The sequence below is a fragment of the Zea mays genome, chromosome 9 (genome assembly GCF_902167145.1).
Source record: "Zea mays cultivar B73 chromosome 9, Zm-B73-REFERENCE-NAM-5.0, whole genome shotgun sequence".
NCBI lineage: Eukaryota > Viridiplantae > Streptophyta > Magnoliopsida > Poales > Poaceae > Zea > Zea mays.
The window spans coordinates 69,457,378-69,472,615 of NC_050104.1; the positions used below are offsets into that span (position 1 = coordinate 69,457,378).

A 15,238-nucleotide genomic window follows, 5' to 3' on the forward strand; every position below is an offset into this window, starting at 1 on the left:
ATTCAGACAAACTGTTCCTACAGGTTCAGACATCGGCAGGGGGAGGAGCAGCGCCCTCGGCGTCATTTCCACCCTCGGCAGAATCTGGCCCGGCCTCAGACAGCGACACGGGCGGAAGGATCTCCACCTCGAAGGAGGACGCCAGCACCGCGCTTGGGCCCTCACGGCCAGGCTCTCCGCAAGGGTCTCGGCCCGAGCGAACGCCTCGGCTGGCCGCTCTGTAGCCTCAGCCAGCTATCCCCCGAGGACCTTAGGCCGGCTCACGGCCTCGGTAGCGTGACTCCGGGGTTGGTCCCGCTCGCGGATGACCTGGCCAAGCTCCAGCCGCCGCTGCTGTACCTCCTCGGCCTGGGAAGCCACCTGCTCCTGGGCCGACGAAGCCTCTATTCGAGCTGACACCGCCTCTGTTTGCGCCGACACCGCTGCCTCCGGCTTCAGCTCATCGCAGAGCGGCCGAAGGTCCTAAAACTGAGCGAGAGAGGCCTTGAGCGGCAAGGCCGATCGAGCCGAGGAACTCCTACGCCTCCGGGATACGGATACCTCACTCGTCACCTTCCGCGCAAGGCAACTCATGCTCGGTTAAGTGGTTCCGCTAGCCGACAGGCAAGTCCTAGTGCTCGAAATGAGGAAGAAACATGGCTTAACGCTCAAAAACCCAAATGTTCAGGCCTCAGCAGCCACAAAGAACAAACACCCATACTTGGGGTAACAATGGTACCTAGACTTAAACGTCGGCAGCGCCCTCGGCGGTTTTCCCGACCTACTGCAGATGTCATAGTACCTAAAGCTATTACATCTTGCCCTCAAGAGGGTACCATTACAAACGGGACTCCGGGTTCATTCCCGCAGGAATGAACAACCTCCACACCAGAGGGCCTGCGAGACAACAAACTCCAGGTGGCTCGCCGATGACCACTGCACCAACAGCGCAGCAATGACCTCCGTCTCGGGCGGCAAGATAGCTGCAGCGATGGCCACAGGGCAAACGCTGCTGTTGAAAGGCCCTCGTTCACGTCCCCTCACGGGGGACGAGAACCAGCCATTAAAGCCAAAGAGCCGGAGGTCCGGAGCGCAGGCGACACTGACGGTCTCGTCGGCAGAAGCAACCGCTTCGGTAGAGGCAGCCTCACCTATGGTGACCACCACCTCAGCACCGACGACAGCGGCCACCTGCCCACCAACACCGCACCAGCGAGCGACGGTCGCCCCAAAGCGCACCGGCAGGTCCTCACTCCCGCTCTCGCCACAAGAACGAGAACGGGACCGTCCCGGAACACGAGTACCGCCCTCGCGACGTACGACGTGTTGTGCGACCCCCCGGTGCAGCCGGCGACCATCGCCCGGGTGAAAGACGGATAGCTGCACCCTGTCCAGGCAGCAGCATTTCGCCTTCCCCCGCATGGCTAGAGGACGCCTCCCCCGCAGAGCTGGAGGATGCCCTTCTCCCCCGAATACCGGAGGAAGAAGCGGGTCACCGGCCCACGCGGAGGCAGGCCCCAACTCGGTGCGCCCTCCTCCCCAGCCCGGATGATGAACATCTTTGAAGCTGAGGGCGGGGCAGAGGCCACAGCCCGGCTTGCTTCTCCCCACCACAAAGCTGGTGATCATCCCTACGGATGACCATTGGTGAGAGACTGCAGCCGGGCTGCATGATGAAAATCCTTGAAGCCGAGCGATGTCTGAAGAACGCCAACTCCCACGAGGTCGCACTCCTCCAACAACAGCAAAAAGAAGGCAACACAGGTGCACCCCATCTGGGGGCTCGGAAGGTGGAAGGGCGCAATGCATGAGGGGAGTGCGGAGGCATGTCTACTGCCCGGGGGATCGACCCCTTTTTAAAGGCGGCTCTCCCCACTCGCATCCCCAAGCGTCACGGGCAAAGTCTCCACCGACTTGCTCCAGGGTTCTCACCCTCCAGCGCGGGGGCTGGGTCCCACACGTCATGCGGGCTGACCAGAAACGGAAAAAGCAAAATCGCCGCACACGAAGCATGTAACCGCCCCGCGTTTATAAGCATTCCCCCATCCTCGCCAAAACCAGCAGTCGAAAGGGTGGATCGCCACGTAGGAAGCATGCAACCGCACCGCGGTTGTGCACCCTTTCGGCTCCGTCGCATCCGGTGGACCAGCATGGAGGCCTGGGCCTACACGTCATGTAACCGGCGCAACGGTCACTGCGTGCAAGGAAACCGCACCGCCACTCGCGCCAATGTCGCGTCTTCTCGACTGCGGAACCAGAGCCGCAACTCGAGGCAGCCCTGTGCGTGACCCAACAGTGCCAATGGAGCGCAATGATCACGGGTCAGTCAGCCGCGGGGAGAGGCACGACGGTCGATATGGCCAAAAGCGGACCGGCAGTAATTACAGTAGCAGACAGGCGGAAGCAGCAGTCAAATCGCCTGCAGGCTCGCGTCCCGTCCTGAAGCGGCAGGAGAGCCCTCTCCCACGGCACAAAGACGATGCACCCGTGTTCCATTCCTCGAATGGCTTGCACACGCACAACAGACGCCCCGCGAATCGCCCGTCCCGTCGCATTAACTCCTTGACAGGGCAAGCGGCACCTCCGACAGGAGAAGCGGGCGTCGGTTCGCCTTCGCCATGATGACCACGTCAAAAAAGGTGCGCCGCCTTATTTAAATTCACGTCATTTTTGTTTCCCTCTCTTTCTCTCTCTCTCTTGCCACAGAGACTGCGAAAGGGGGTATTTCGAAAAAGGACCCTTCCCAACGAAGGAAATGGGCCCCGAGCCCTCCTACTGATCAGGGGTTCGAAGGCTGGCCCCTCGGAAGGGTTCGACAGCCGCCCAGAGCACTTGGGCTCCAATCCCATTACTGATCAGGGGTTCGAAGGCTGGCCCCTCGGAAGGTTTCGACAGCCGCCCCAGAGCACTCGGGCTCCGAGCCCTTTAATGATCAGGGGTTCGAAGGCTGGCCCCTCGGAAGGGTTCGACAGCCGCCCCAGAGCACGTAGAGTGAGGGATGACTCTGGGTACGTCCGTTACATGGCCGAGGCTCGGGCTACGCTCCCGAGGTACCCAAGGACATTTCTGAGACCAGCAGGAGCGATTTCGTAACGGAATCCCACCGGAAGGAGGCATCGAGCCCTCGGACCATATCGAATGGGTCCGGGTCCGGCAAATCACCTGCAGGTACTTTTGGAGCGTGCCTCTGGGCCACTAGCCAACCCTTATCGAACGGGGCTCAGGAGTCCACTCGGATCACCCGTTAGCAACTCACTGGAAACACCATGTTCGGCACCCTCCGAGGGCAACATGGCGCTTCCCCCCCTTCCTACTTGTGGAAAGGCGACGAAGGGACGTATAACAAAAGTCAAGACGGTCCTTGATCGTCCTCTCGCTCCGTGCAGAGGCTCAGGGGCTGCTCTCGCACTAGGCTACGGCCAAGCCGTTGACAGTGTCAACGAACCAGCTTAAAAACTCGGCGCCTGACCATGCACCCGGGTCGCGGCTAGGCCGCATGAGGGAACAACAAGGCCGGCCGAGGCATCACAAAAAGCATTAAGACCTCAGAGGAGTCAAACCACTTCTCCGAGGCCTCGGGGGCTACACCTGGCAGGTGCGCTCGCGCGGACCCACCGGAACAAAGTATAACCGAGAAAGGCCGGTCCCCTCACAAAAAATGCGGCAAAGCCTCCAAGCGAGTACCAACACTCCCTTCGAGGCTCGGGGGCTACTGTCGGGTACCGTAATTAGGGGTACCCCCAACACTCCTAAACACAGCTGGTAGACACCCGCAGAACAAACTATAAAAGCTGATGGGCGTAGTTTAAGTCAAGGCTTCGTCTACCCAAGGGACGCGACCTTGCCCGAGCCCAGCCTCGGGCAGGAACCGTAGTCCCAGACGAATTCACGCCTCGCCCGAGGGCCTCCTCAGGCAGTGGGCGCACCCTCGGCTCACCCGAAGCCCAGCTCGGGCAGGCTTCATTGTGAAGCAACCTTGGCCAAATCGCCTCACCAACCGACCGTATCGCATGCACATTTAATGCAGGGATCGCCTGACACCTTATCCTGACACGCGCGCCTCAGTCGGCAAGGTCGAAGTGACCGCAGTCACTTCGCCATTTCACTGACCGATCTGACAGGAAAACAACGCCGCTCACCCCGCTCTGACTGCTGTGCCAACCACCAGGGTAAGACTGACAACAGTCGAAGTTCAGCCTCGGGCGCGACAGGGAGCTCTGCCTCGCCCGACCCCCGGCCTCGGTCTCAGCCTCGCCCTTGGGAGGAGTCACGTCCTCGCCCGACCCCGGCCTCGGCCTCGGGAAGAGTCTCCGCCTCGCCCGACCTTGGGCTCGGACCGACCGTGTCGCAGGGGATACATCATTACCCTACTCCTAGCTAGCTCAGGCTACGAAGGAACAAGACCGGCGTCCTATCTAGCTTACCCCGGTAACAGGTAATGATGGTTCCCCGCGTGCGTCCATGACGTCGGTGGCTCTCAGCCCACTACGGAAGCAAGGAAACGTTAGCAGGATCCGTGCCACGCCGACAGCTCAAGCGCCTCTCCGACGGCCATGTTAACATGTACACAGGGCTCAGGCACCTCTCCGCTAGCCACGTAGCACATAGCTACACCCCCATTGTACATCTGGACACTCTCCTTACATCTATAAAAGGGGAGGTCTAGGGCCTTTCGCAAGAGGAAAAAGGGAAGAAGGAGGGAAAAGGGAGGCAGGAGAAGACGACTGCCGTGAGACTCTCTCTCTCTCACGACGCTTGTAACCCCTACTACGAGCACCCCCGGTGCGAGATAATACAAGCCGCATTCCCCCTTGTGTTCCATCTTGCGCCAACCCATCTGGGCAGGGGCACGCAGCGATAAATTCACTGGTCGGCTCGGTTGAGGGTCCCCTGGGTCCGAAACACCGACACATTCTTATTATATAATCATGAAAAAACAAGAACAATATTGAATTACAAAAGTACCTTCGGCTTGTCAGAAGGTAAAAGGGTACAAGCGTGACGCGAAAGCAGGTCCAACTCAGCGTGAACAGTACGGGGGTACTGTTCATCTATTTATAGGCACAGGACACAGCCTGTGAGAAATTACAGTCATGCCCTTTACATTTATTATTGACTTGTAGATAGATCTAAGAGGACGAAACATCCCTTTCCCTTTTAAGTCGGTTCCTTTTTCTGCGATTGAGCCGAAGCTCCCTTGAGCATAGCTTCGGAGCAGCGGCAACCTTCGTCATGACCATGCTCCTCCCGTCGTGTATGCTTTTATCTTGAGTCCGAAGGTACTTGTCCATAAGCCATACTTGGAAGATGTTGTTAACTGTAACACCCCGTCCAATCCCTGGACTGGCGATACTTACTCCTGGCAGCTCTCTAGGATCATATATCGTCCCCACAGACCAACACGAGTCTTTTGTGCACACTTTGTCCTCACTCATGCACACCCGAGAAAACTTCCCAGTCGGTCACCCATCCCAAATTGCTCCAAGCCAAGCACGCTTAACTTGGAGGTTCTTTCGAGATAGGCTTCCGAAAAAGAAGATGCACCTTGTTGGTATGAATACTCTATTAATTCTATTAAGCCTTGGGCCAGGATATCCCATCCCAGGGGCCAGGATATCACAATCCACCCCCCTTAGAAGACCGACGTCCTCGTCGGTCAACCCCAATCCAGGAACCTCCCCTCTTGGCCACGTCTGTATGTCTAGTGTCATCATATGCCATGCCATGTGACCACTCCGGGCCCACATGCGCCATGCGCCATATACCTGAACCCCCTAGCCCACACACGCCCGTGAAACCGTGAGGGTCGGCTCTGATACCACTTGTAACACCCCGTCCAATCCCTGGACTGGCGATACTTACTCCTGGCAGCTCTCTAGGATCATATATCATCCCCACAGACCAACACGAGTCTTTTGTGCACACTTTGTCCTCACTCATGCACACCCGAGAAAACTTCCCAGTCGGTCACCCATCCCAAATTGCTCCAAGCCAAGCACGCTTAACTTGGAGGTTCTTTCGAGATAGGCTTCCGAAAAAGAAGATGCACCTTGTTGGTATGAATACTCTATTAATTCTATTAAGCCTTGGGCCAGGATATCCCATCCCAGGGGCCAGGATATCACATTAACTTACGTTTTTGAGGACCTTCGGAGGACGAAGGCCCCCAACAATGCTAAAACATGGTTCTCTAATAGTAATAATAACATGACCAACTAAAAGCAACTGCTTGACTTTAACCCCACATAAAGCTAGTCCACTACAGCCAAACGGGACAATTGCTGAGTATGTTGATGTGTACTCACCCTTGCCTTACACACCAACCCCCAGGTTGTCCACGTTGCAGCCACTACTCAGGAGAAGATGAAGTCGTGGAGGAGGACTTCCAGGTGTTCTAAGAGTTCGATGAGTTCTAGGCATGGGTTAGTGGCAAACCCCCAGTCGGCTGCCTGCGAAAGCCATGTTTATCTACGTTTCATTTCCACACTTTGATAATTGTTAATGACTATGTGGATGTTTCGGACATCATGATGTAATCAACTATTACTCTCTTTTATGTTATTATTTGAGCACTGTGTGATGATGTCCGATTATGTAACTATTGTGTACGTGAATTGCTGATCCTTGCACGTACATGGTTCGCATTCGGTTTGCCTTCTAAAACCGGGTGTGACAATGGAGAGACTCCATTCTAGTTTTTTGAAAATAGAATAGAGTCACTCCATATTTTATTTGGCAAACAGAATAGAGTCACTCTATTCTCTGTTTGGCAAACAGAATAGAGCCGTTCTATTCTGTGTTTGGCAAACAAAATAGAGTCACTCCATATTTTATTTGGTTGAAGAGTAGAATAGAGCGGAGTCGCTCCATTTTTTGTTTGGTTAGAGAGCCATATGAGTGTAGAGGGGAGGAGAGCGCTCGCGTATGGGAGAACACCCGCATCCGGTCGTTTTTTTGGAGCGGGATTATTCCAACTATTTATGCTAAATTTCTATATGGAGACTTTAGGAGCCGCTCCTCTTTTGTTCGAAACCAAAATTTAAAAAATAGGAATAGAGACACTCGATTCTTCTCCACTCATCATCAAACACACCCTAACCATGCCTACTATGTCAACAACAAGACCCATCTAGGGATCAGTTAGGCTTATTCATAGTGCGTCCTTCGCTGCAATAACATAGGAACACCTGCTGAGAAGATTCGTCAAGAAGATATATGTATGAGATTAACATAGTATCAGTAACGCTAGCTCACTATACGTTGGTTCACTAAAGCGCCTTCAGCGACCTACTGTTGGTCGCTAAAGACCTTTAGCGACCTATAAAGATGGTCGATGTAAGTGTTGTTGCTAAAGACTTTAGCGACCGATATCTTTTTAGCGACACACCGTCAGTTGCTGATATTGTTTATTTAGCAACCAACATTGAGTTGCTATTTGGTATATATAGCAACAAACAGAAAGTTGTTGTATTGAAAGTTGTTATTACCAATAATAAATAGTTAATTAACATTCAATAATGACAGATCCACTAGATAGATATATACATAAAAGCACCATAAATCATAATTTTTTATACACATAATCACATAACGTACACAATTAATTAGTATTCCACTATGAATGATCCACATGTCACGTAAACAAAAAAACAATGGACTTTGCACATGTTTTTCACAAAAAAGCTACATCTAGTGTGTTTTGCACATGTTTGCAAACAATTTACAAAATCATTTACTAAAGAATGAATGCTTCAAGCAAAGTGCCCAGTAGATCTTGGTGAGTTTACACCTTGCATCTCTTCAAAGATTTAGCTTTTTGCTCTAGCGAACATGCTCATCAAAAACTAAAAAACACAACCACATTGTTGTTATGTATTCATGAACAAGCCCAATGTGGTCAACTTTTTTGTATTTGCTAGCATGTTTTTTATGATTTCTGTATGTATTGAAAAGATATTGGAAAAAGATAAAAATAAATATAACATCTATACTATATCAAAGCACTAGTTTTAACGGTCGTCCCGTGTCATCTTTTTACAAATAACCCCTAATATCTATTTCAACTTAACCTGTTGCACGCTCGTCCCCTCCGCGCAACCAACCTTCACGACCCAAAACACACCTCTGCATATATATGGCCAAACGGCAACCCGGCATGGACCCGATGCCTGCGGGCCACAGCTCTGGCCTAGGTACGGCACGCCGACCTGATGACTGTGCCATGCTGGCCCGTTAGTCCCTCGGACCATTTGGTTAAATCAGCGTAAAATGTTAAAAACGGTGCAAGAGGTAGGGTTCGAACCCACGCCCTGATACAAAGAAGGGTGGGGAACACTAGGTCAACCCTTCTAATTAGTAGAGCATCATGCTCATGTGTTTTTAATATTGAATATAAATTGTACATATGTATATAGGTTTTTTTTGTAAAATAAAAAATATAATCATGACAGGCCGGACCAGCACTACGAGGCGAGGCTACGGCCCAAGTACGACACGACGCTCGTGTCGGGGCTAGCCTAGGCACTATTAAATGGGTCGTGCCTCGGGTCGGCCCACCAGACACGGCCCATTTGGCCATCTATACGTCTGCACGATAATGATGGTCCTCGCCTCAGTTGCCGCCATCTCGGTCGCCATCCTACTTCTTTTATCTCTCCCCTCAAGTCTCCGCCTCCACGCCACCCCATTCTCGGCACAGGGTGTGGGAGTAGGCGCCTACTCCCCGTATTCATCCGACACCAAACTCGACACTGACCCACACATTGGCTATTGCACGTCCATGAGGACGCTTCACAGCATACGCGTACCATCGTTTTCGCCGTCGTCGGACATCCCGTTCGTCTTCCCGGCCTTCGCCCTCTTCTTCCTCCCCAACCTACTGCCCCGCCCATGGTTGTAGCCACGAGCCGACCAAGGCTCGTCAATGCGGGTACGGGGCGAGTCGGCCTTGCTCCTAGCCTTTCTTCGTGTGTGCCGCCGAGGAGGACACGGTGGCGCTTGCCACACTTAGGTTATCTTGGCAATGAGGAGTCCAGGTCTGAGATATTGGACAACCAAGACCCATAGCGTGGCAGCAGTCGGCATATGCTATGGAGTTGATGGTGGTGTTGTGTCTCCTCGGTGGGTCCAGGTCTGGGAAGGCACTCGCATTCTCTCGTCCTTCTCGGACTGACGCATGGTGCAGGTGCCTCTCGGTTTGGAGCTGCTTCGGCTGGGCTTCTTTCTCTACTTGCGTGCTCTCTCCCTATATGTATCTAGCTGTATACTACTTATGTCGCCTCCAGATGCCCATGTCTTCGTCGTGTCCTTCTCCAGAGATTTTTTTAGTGAATAGTTTACATGAGTATTATTGTGAGCCGTCGCAACGCACGAACAACCGACTAGTCTTACAAAACATGAGAGTAAAGATAATATCAATAGTATTCATTGCATCTCTATCCAAACAGTCGCAAGGATTGGAGGCTGACAGGTGGGACTAGCATTTGTCCAACTTCTATACGTCTACCCATTGGTTACAATGATTTATTAACTACTCTACATTTGTCCAATTTCTATACGTCTATAATTCAAAGAAAATATGAATCACGAGCAATACATAAAATTAATTAACAATGATTTATTAACTACTCTACATTTATTCTCCTTTCGCAAACTCTTTTGCATTATATTTTTTTTTATTTTCACACATAATATAATGTTCATGTCACATTTTTTGTGCTATCAAATGATGTTTTAAGCTATTGTCATGAAGAAAACGTCATAAAAGACCATATTTTAAGCTAAACATATGTGCCTAATTTTTTAGCAACCAACTGTCAGAAGTCTACCTGCCTCTGTAGCGACCCACCGTAAATCATTAAATTTCTAGACTTTTATTGACCAACATATCGTGGCTACAAACGTATTTAGCGACCAACCTTCAGTTCATAACTTTGAGCCATCAATAGTTGGTACCTAATAAAGGTTGCTAAAACTCAACCGTCGTGTAGTGGCTAGAAGACCGCTAGATCTTATGAAGAGATAAAATGAACAATAAGATATTAAAAATAGGATAAAAAGTGTAATAGATCTCTACTATCTATTAAGATGGTAATGTAGACCGCCCCCACCTCCGTCCTCCCTCGTCGCGAGAGCCACCTCCCCGCACAAGCCGCGCCATGCGTCCTACCCGACGTTGTCGCTCCGCAAACAACCTCTGCGCCAGTCGTCGTCCACACTCGCCTGCCTGGATAAGGATGCAAGGTCCAAATCCTCATTCGACCGGTTCCCTACTTCCCTCAAACCACGTCCTGTGCGACGAGCGCGCCCTACGTGACGGCGTTCCCTCGCTTACCTCTACCTCCTGGACATGCCACCCTCCTCTTGACCTCCTTTGCCTCAACCCTAACCCCGCACCTTCGAACCCATTGCTGCTCCCCTCTCTCCCCAGCTCTAATCTGCTCCTAACTTCCGCCTTGTTTGCTGCAAGGAGGAGTGCACGACCTCCAGTTCCCATCTGAACGATTTTGGTGGCATGGACTTCATGTTCACCATCGTCGGCTTCCTCACCGCATGCTCAGTGGACAGGAGAGGACATAAGAATCCTCACCGCATGTTCACCATCGTCGGCTTCCTCACCGCATGCCTCAACACTATTCATTACGCTGATAGTGTTTCTGTTAATTCCAATGTTGTTCAGTTGGATGCAATTCCAACTAGAGTTAAGCTTGCGAGTTGTGAGTTGGATTTGAGGTTCTGTTCTGCTACATGTGTATATGTCTATATTTTTTCTTCCTCTACAGCTTGCCCCTTTTGATCCGACCTACAAGAAGAAAACGAAGAAAATTGTCATCCAAAAACCTTCTGATGAAGTGGATAGGCTTGGAGAGAAGACAAACACTGGTAGTCGTAGAACCCAATGAAATTAACTTCACTAGAATAAAGAAGAAAAAGAAGAAGCAGGTATGAAAGATACACTCTTTAGTGTTAGGCTGGACAAGTTTAAGAATAAAAAATGGATTAGTGCTAGACTGGACAAGTTTAAGAATAAAAAAATGAATTAAGGCTTTACATTTAGTCACTGCGCAGGCTTAAGAAGAGGGCATTGAATTAAGGATTTATGTTTGTTCATTTTGTAAAAATTCAGGTGGATCTTGATTTAACTTTTAATGAGCTTGGAGATGGGGAGGACACTCAAGGTGCATTTCATTTGTCTGAATGTAATCCTTGCGCTTGTCCCATCAAGAACCTATTATTCCTCCTATGTTTTTCCTGTCTTTGATCTTAAATGATCCATGATCCACTTGTATCAAGTCACCAGACTCATCACTCATGTTCTCCTTTTTTTCTAACATGTTATTTTGATACCCAAAGTTTCGGACTAAATTCCATACCAAGTGCTCAAAGAATATAAAAGTCTGCCATTAGGGAAAAATGAAGAAAATGAAATTGACTTTATTTCTATTAGATCAGACTCAGTTCAATTGCGAAAGGGCCTCTAGCTGAGTTGGTTAGGTGGTCTGAGTAGTACTCCTTAGGTCCTTGGTTCGACTCCCTCGGCCCTGGTCACGGTCATTCTCACATGGGCTACAGTGACGCTGTGTATGGGTGGGGTAGAGGTTCAGGTATTTTCTCGACCTACGTGAGAAGGTCTTTTTCTTAATATAATATCGTGGGGGCGGTCTTACCCGTGCAGGTCGAGTTTTTTAGACTCAGTTCATATGATATTGCATTCTATTTTGATGTCTCACTGTGCTCTATGCTTGAGTAAGAGGATTACTTACAATAATACCATATCCCTTGTACCTAGATTCAGCTTATGATTTTTTGTTCTTTGGTAATTCTGATGTTGCTGCCATAGCCATATGTAATACATCATGTGTGTTCACTAGAACTTTTTGTGTGCCATGTGTAGAAGCAATTCTAAGGTCATGTGTGCTCACTAGAACTTTTTTTGCTCGCGTAGAACACCAGTCGATCCATGCACAGATTATCAGGAAGGGTGGTGGGAAGTGTTCGACTTGCTACCAATTCTCATCTCTCACCTCTCTATCACATGAACCAACATATTTCTACAATGTGGACATTCCTCTCGAGTCATCAAAGGTATAATCTATTTTTATCTGGATCACTGCACCAATTGAACCAAATCATAGTTCTGAGAACTCTTTTCCCATTGAGTAATAAAGAAAGAGTTATCTGAGCTTCCTTCTCTAACTTGGTACATGCACCCTTCATGATGAGTGAGCTCATGCATGTTAGTCATTGTATTGTATCTATGCCAACTTGCCAAGTTGGTTTTGATATTTATCTGATTTATCTATATGTTGATGGCTCCATATATCTTACATTCTTACATTTTTAATGTTGGTATTTAGGATCTGAAGAAAAGGAGAAAGAACTCCATGCTCTGAAGTGCCTCGCGGTTGAGTCAGAACAAGGCGCGGATGGGTGCGACGGAGCTGTGGGATCTCTTGGCCTCCGACTCAGATAAATTCATGAAGAACTGGTTGTAAGGTCGGGACTGTAGTACGGGGCAGACTGTTGCTCAATGTCATCGTCCGACACTTGTGCACTCGTAGTTCGTGGAGGTTGTGGCTCCAGAAGGGAAAGCATTCAGCACCAGGTGTGCCCGCATGAAGGTCTGGTTTGAACTATTCTGTGCGCTTTGGGACTCTTCAAGTGTGGCCAAGATGTTACTTCTTACCATCAGCACCAAGAGCTACGAGCTAGGATCCTAGGATTGTTTGGATCAGATGATTGTTCATGAGAGGACGATCACAAGATGGATACCACAACCGTGTCGTGAGCAACAAGACAAACCATGCAGAGAAGAAACCAACAGGGACATGCAAAGACAAAAATCCTATAGAGAAGTATTAAGCAACGAATAATAGAGCATACAAGTGTGGGGGTGGTGTAGTGTTTAGCTATTGGGACGTAGTGCAGAGCTTTACAATTATTTCTAGCTTACTTATCTACAAGCTAAAATCTTAACTAAAGAGCTTCATATTTCTATATACTCATGTTGATGAACATGAATAATGCAATTCTATGGTACCAATTTGTTGTGATTCTCATTGACTTTTCTACATATCTTTGACAACATCATCATGTGTAATGCCTACTACTATATCCGGTAATTCATTGTGTGATCCTTTCATATACCACTCTCAAGTTACTTCTCATACAAGCTAGCTTCACGGTCATAGTTCATTGATAAAACGGCTGAGCTTCGGGTCCCATAGGGCCCCTTCACAAAATCAGATTTTATAAGTTCATTTTTGAAGTATTAGCCTATGCTTATGTATTATGTACATAGTTATTCAAAAAATCCCTTTAGGTACCTTCACACTAAATTCTTGGTAGGATGAATGGACCCTGAGAGACAGAGTAGCTTGCAATAATGCATTGTCATCTTATCTTATGCAAATATACAGTTTACTAGGAAAAGAAATTTTCCATTTAGCTGACCATTTCGCCTAATTTTGATCTATAATTTTGACTTTACAGATGAACCCAGTAAGAAAGTATAGAGCGCAATAGGATCAAGAACATAAAAAATTCTAAGGCCATACATATGTTATTGTTGTACTATTTTTTCCCATTGCAACGCACGGGTATTTACCTAGTAGATACAAAAAAGACAAATAGATGTTGGATCCCTCGGTGGACCATGATGATTCTCTTGTTTATATGAATGGGACCGGGGTGGTCTTATGCTAGTAAAAATAAGTCCACATCGAATCCTCAAGGTTCTCAGCTAAAAATAGATCCACAAGAGATTTTCAAAAAAAACGGTTCAAAACTAGGAGGCAAATCGGAGTCGAGACCCAGACCAACCACGTCGATTTTGTCGGAGACGAGTAGCCAGACCAAACGACTACAATAGGAAAATATGCCTCACTAGGTCCCAACTCGGTTAGGTCGGTTTTGTTGGGCCGAGGGCAGGTGATCGAGTTACCTCACACAAGAATCGACCTTGCCGGTTGGGAAACTTGGCAACCGGTTTGGCAGGATTATCACCGACCTTTTTATTTTTTTTCTCCTGGACTACAAATGCAATGTTTCAAGTATTCTATCCAATGGTTTTGATGCTAGAAACATTTTCATGATGTCTTTTCTAAGCCTTGCCCACTTCTAGTTGTCAATATATGCCCTCCTATCTTTAGATGAGGTTTGTGTGAATCTCAAAACATAGAAAAACACCAAATAGCAACATTGTATAACTCATCAGCTATGTAACTACGAAGGATGGTATATACATTATCCGTATTTGTTCTAATGGTAGTACAAGTATTTACCATTATATGAATACACTTAATAAATATGCCACAACATATGTCCCATTAATTGTTGTGAGGAGACAATCATAGTGCAATGCCTCTAGTGTATTGAAATTGGATTGTTGCCCATTTGATAGTAGAGTTTTGATATTTGATAGGTAACCTAACCATTTGTACTAACATCATTTTCTAGTGTTTAAAGATATAGTTCAAGGATGAAACATGGACTTGGATGGAGGCAAAGTGGCGATGGATATAATCAACACATCGAGAAATATATTAGAAGACTCATTAAAGACCTACAAGAAACTACGAGAGTCTAGGACACAATATGGACGAAGCTCGGGCAAAGGCATACGAAGCAAAGAAGAAAAATAAGTTGCTCAACACCATCGAACGTGTCGTGGAGGCACTAAATAAAACACTAGATAAAAGTTGCATTAAATTAAAAGAAAGGTCTACTAAGAAAGGGTACACCAGACACGTAGGTGTAAGGAAAATGTATATTTGGAATTTTAATATTGATTTTGGCCATTAATAACCAATATAAGTATTTGAACTAGCATTTTTGCTAAGTGTTGATTTATGCGGTTCAAAGGATGAAGCATAAATTGGAAAAAATATACAAGTGATTCAAAAGATCAACATATCAAGTAATGGACTTAAAAGGACATTAAAGGAGTTAATGATCATTTTTCGAAGTCTTAATAAAGTCTAAGACATGAGACAAGCCAACTCCAATCAAGGAAAACCGAAGAAACAACTCGAAACAACTTAGGATACATTGGACATATCTGATGGCAGATGAGATGGAATAATGGATATGTCATACAGAGAGGCTAAAAATGGACTTTGGGAAGCAGTGGGCACCCAACATATTTGGTGCACATTGGACCACCGATTGGAAATTGATGAGGCTATCACTCCCATACATACAACACATGGACTGATAACACAAGCACGTGCATGACAGTTGAATCTCCAGGTTTGTTCTA

The 15,238-nt window shown here is 48.1% G+C and overlaps 1 pseudogene; it reads left to right on the forward strand.

The window, feature by feature from the left end:
• The first annotated feature begins 12,361 nt into the window (after positions 1 to 12,361).
• On the forward strand, positions 12,362 to 12,954 carry LOC109942540 (probable tRNA-splicing endonuclease subunit Sen2; annotated as a pseudogene).
• Positions 12,955 to 15,238: the final 2,284 nt, after the last annotated feature.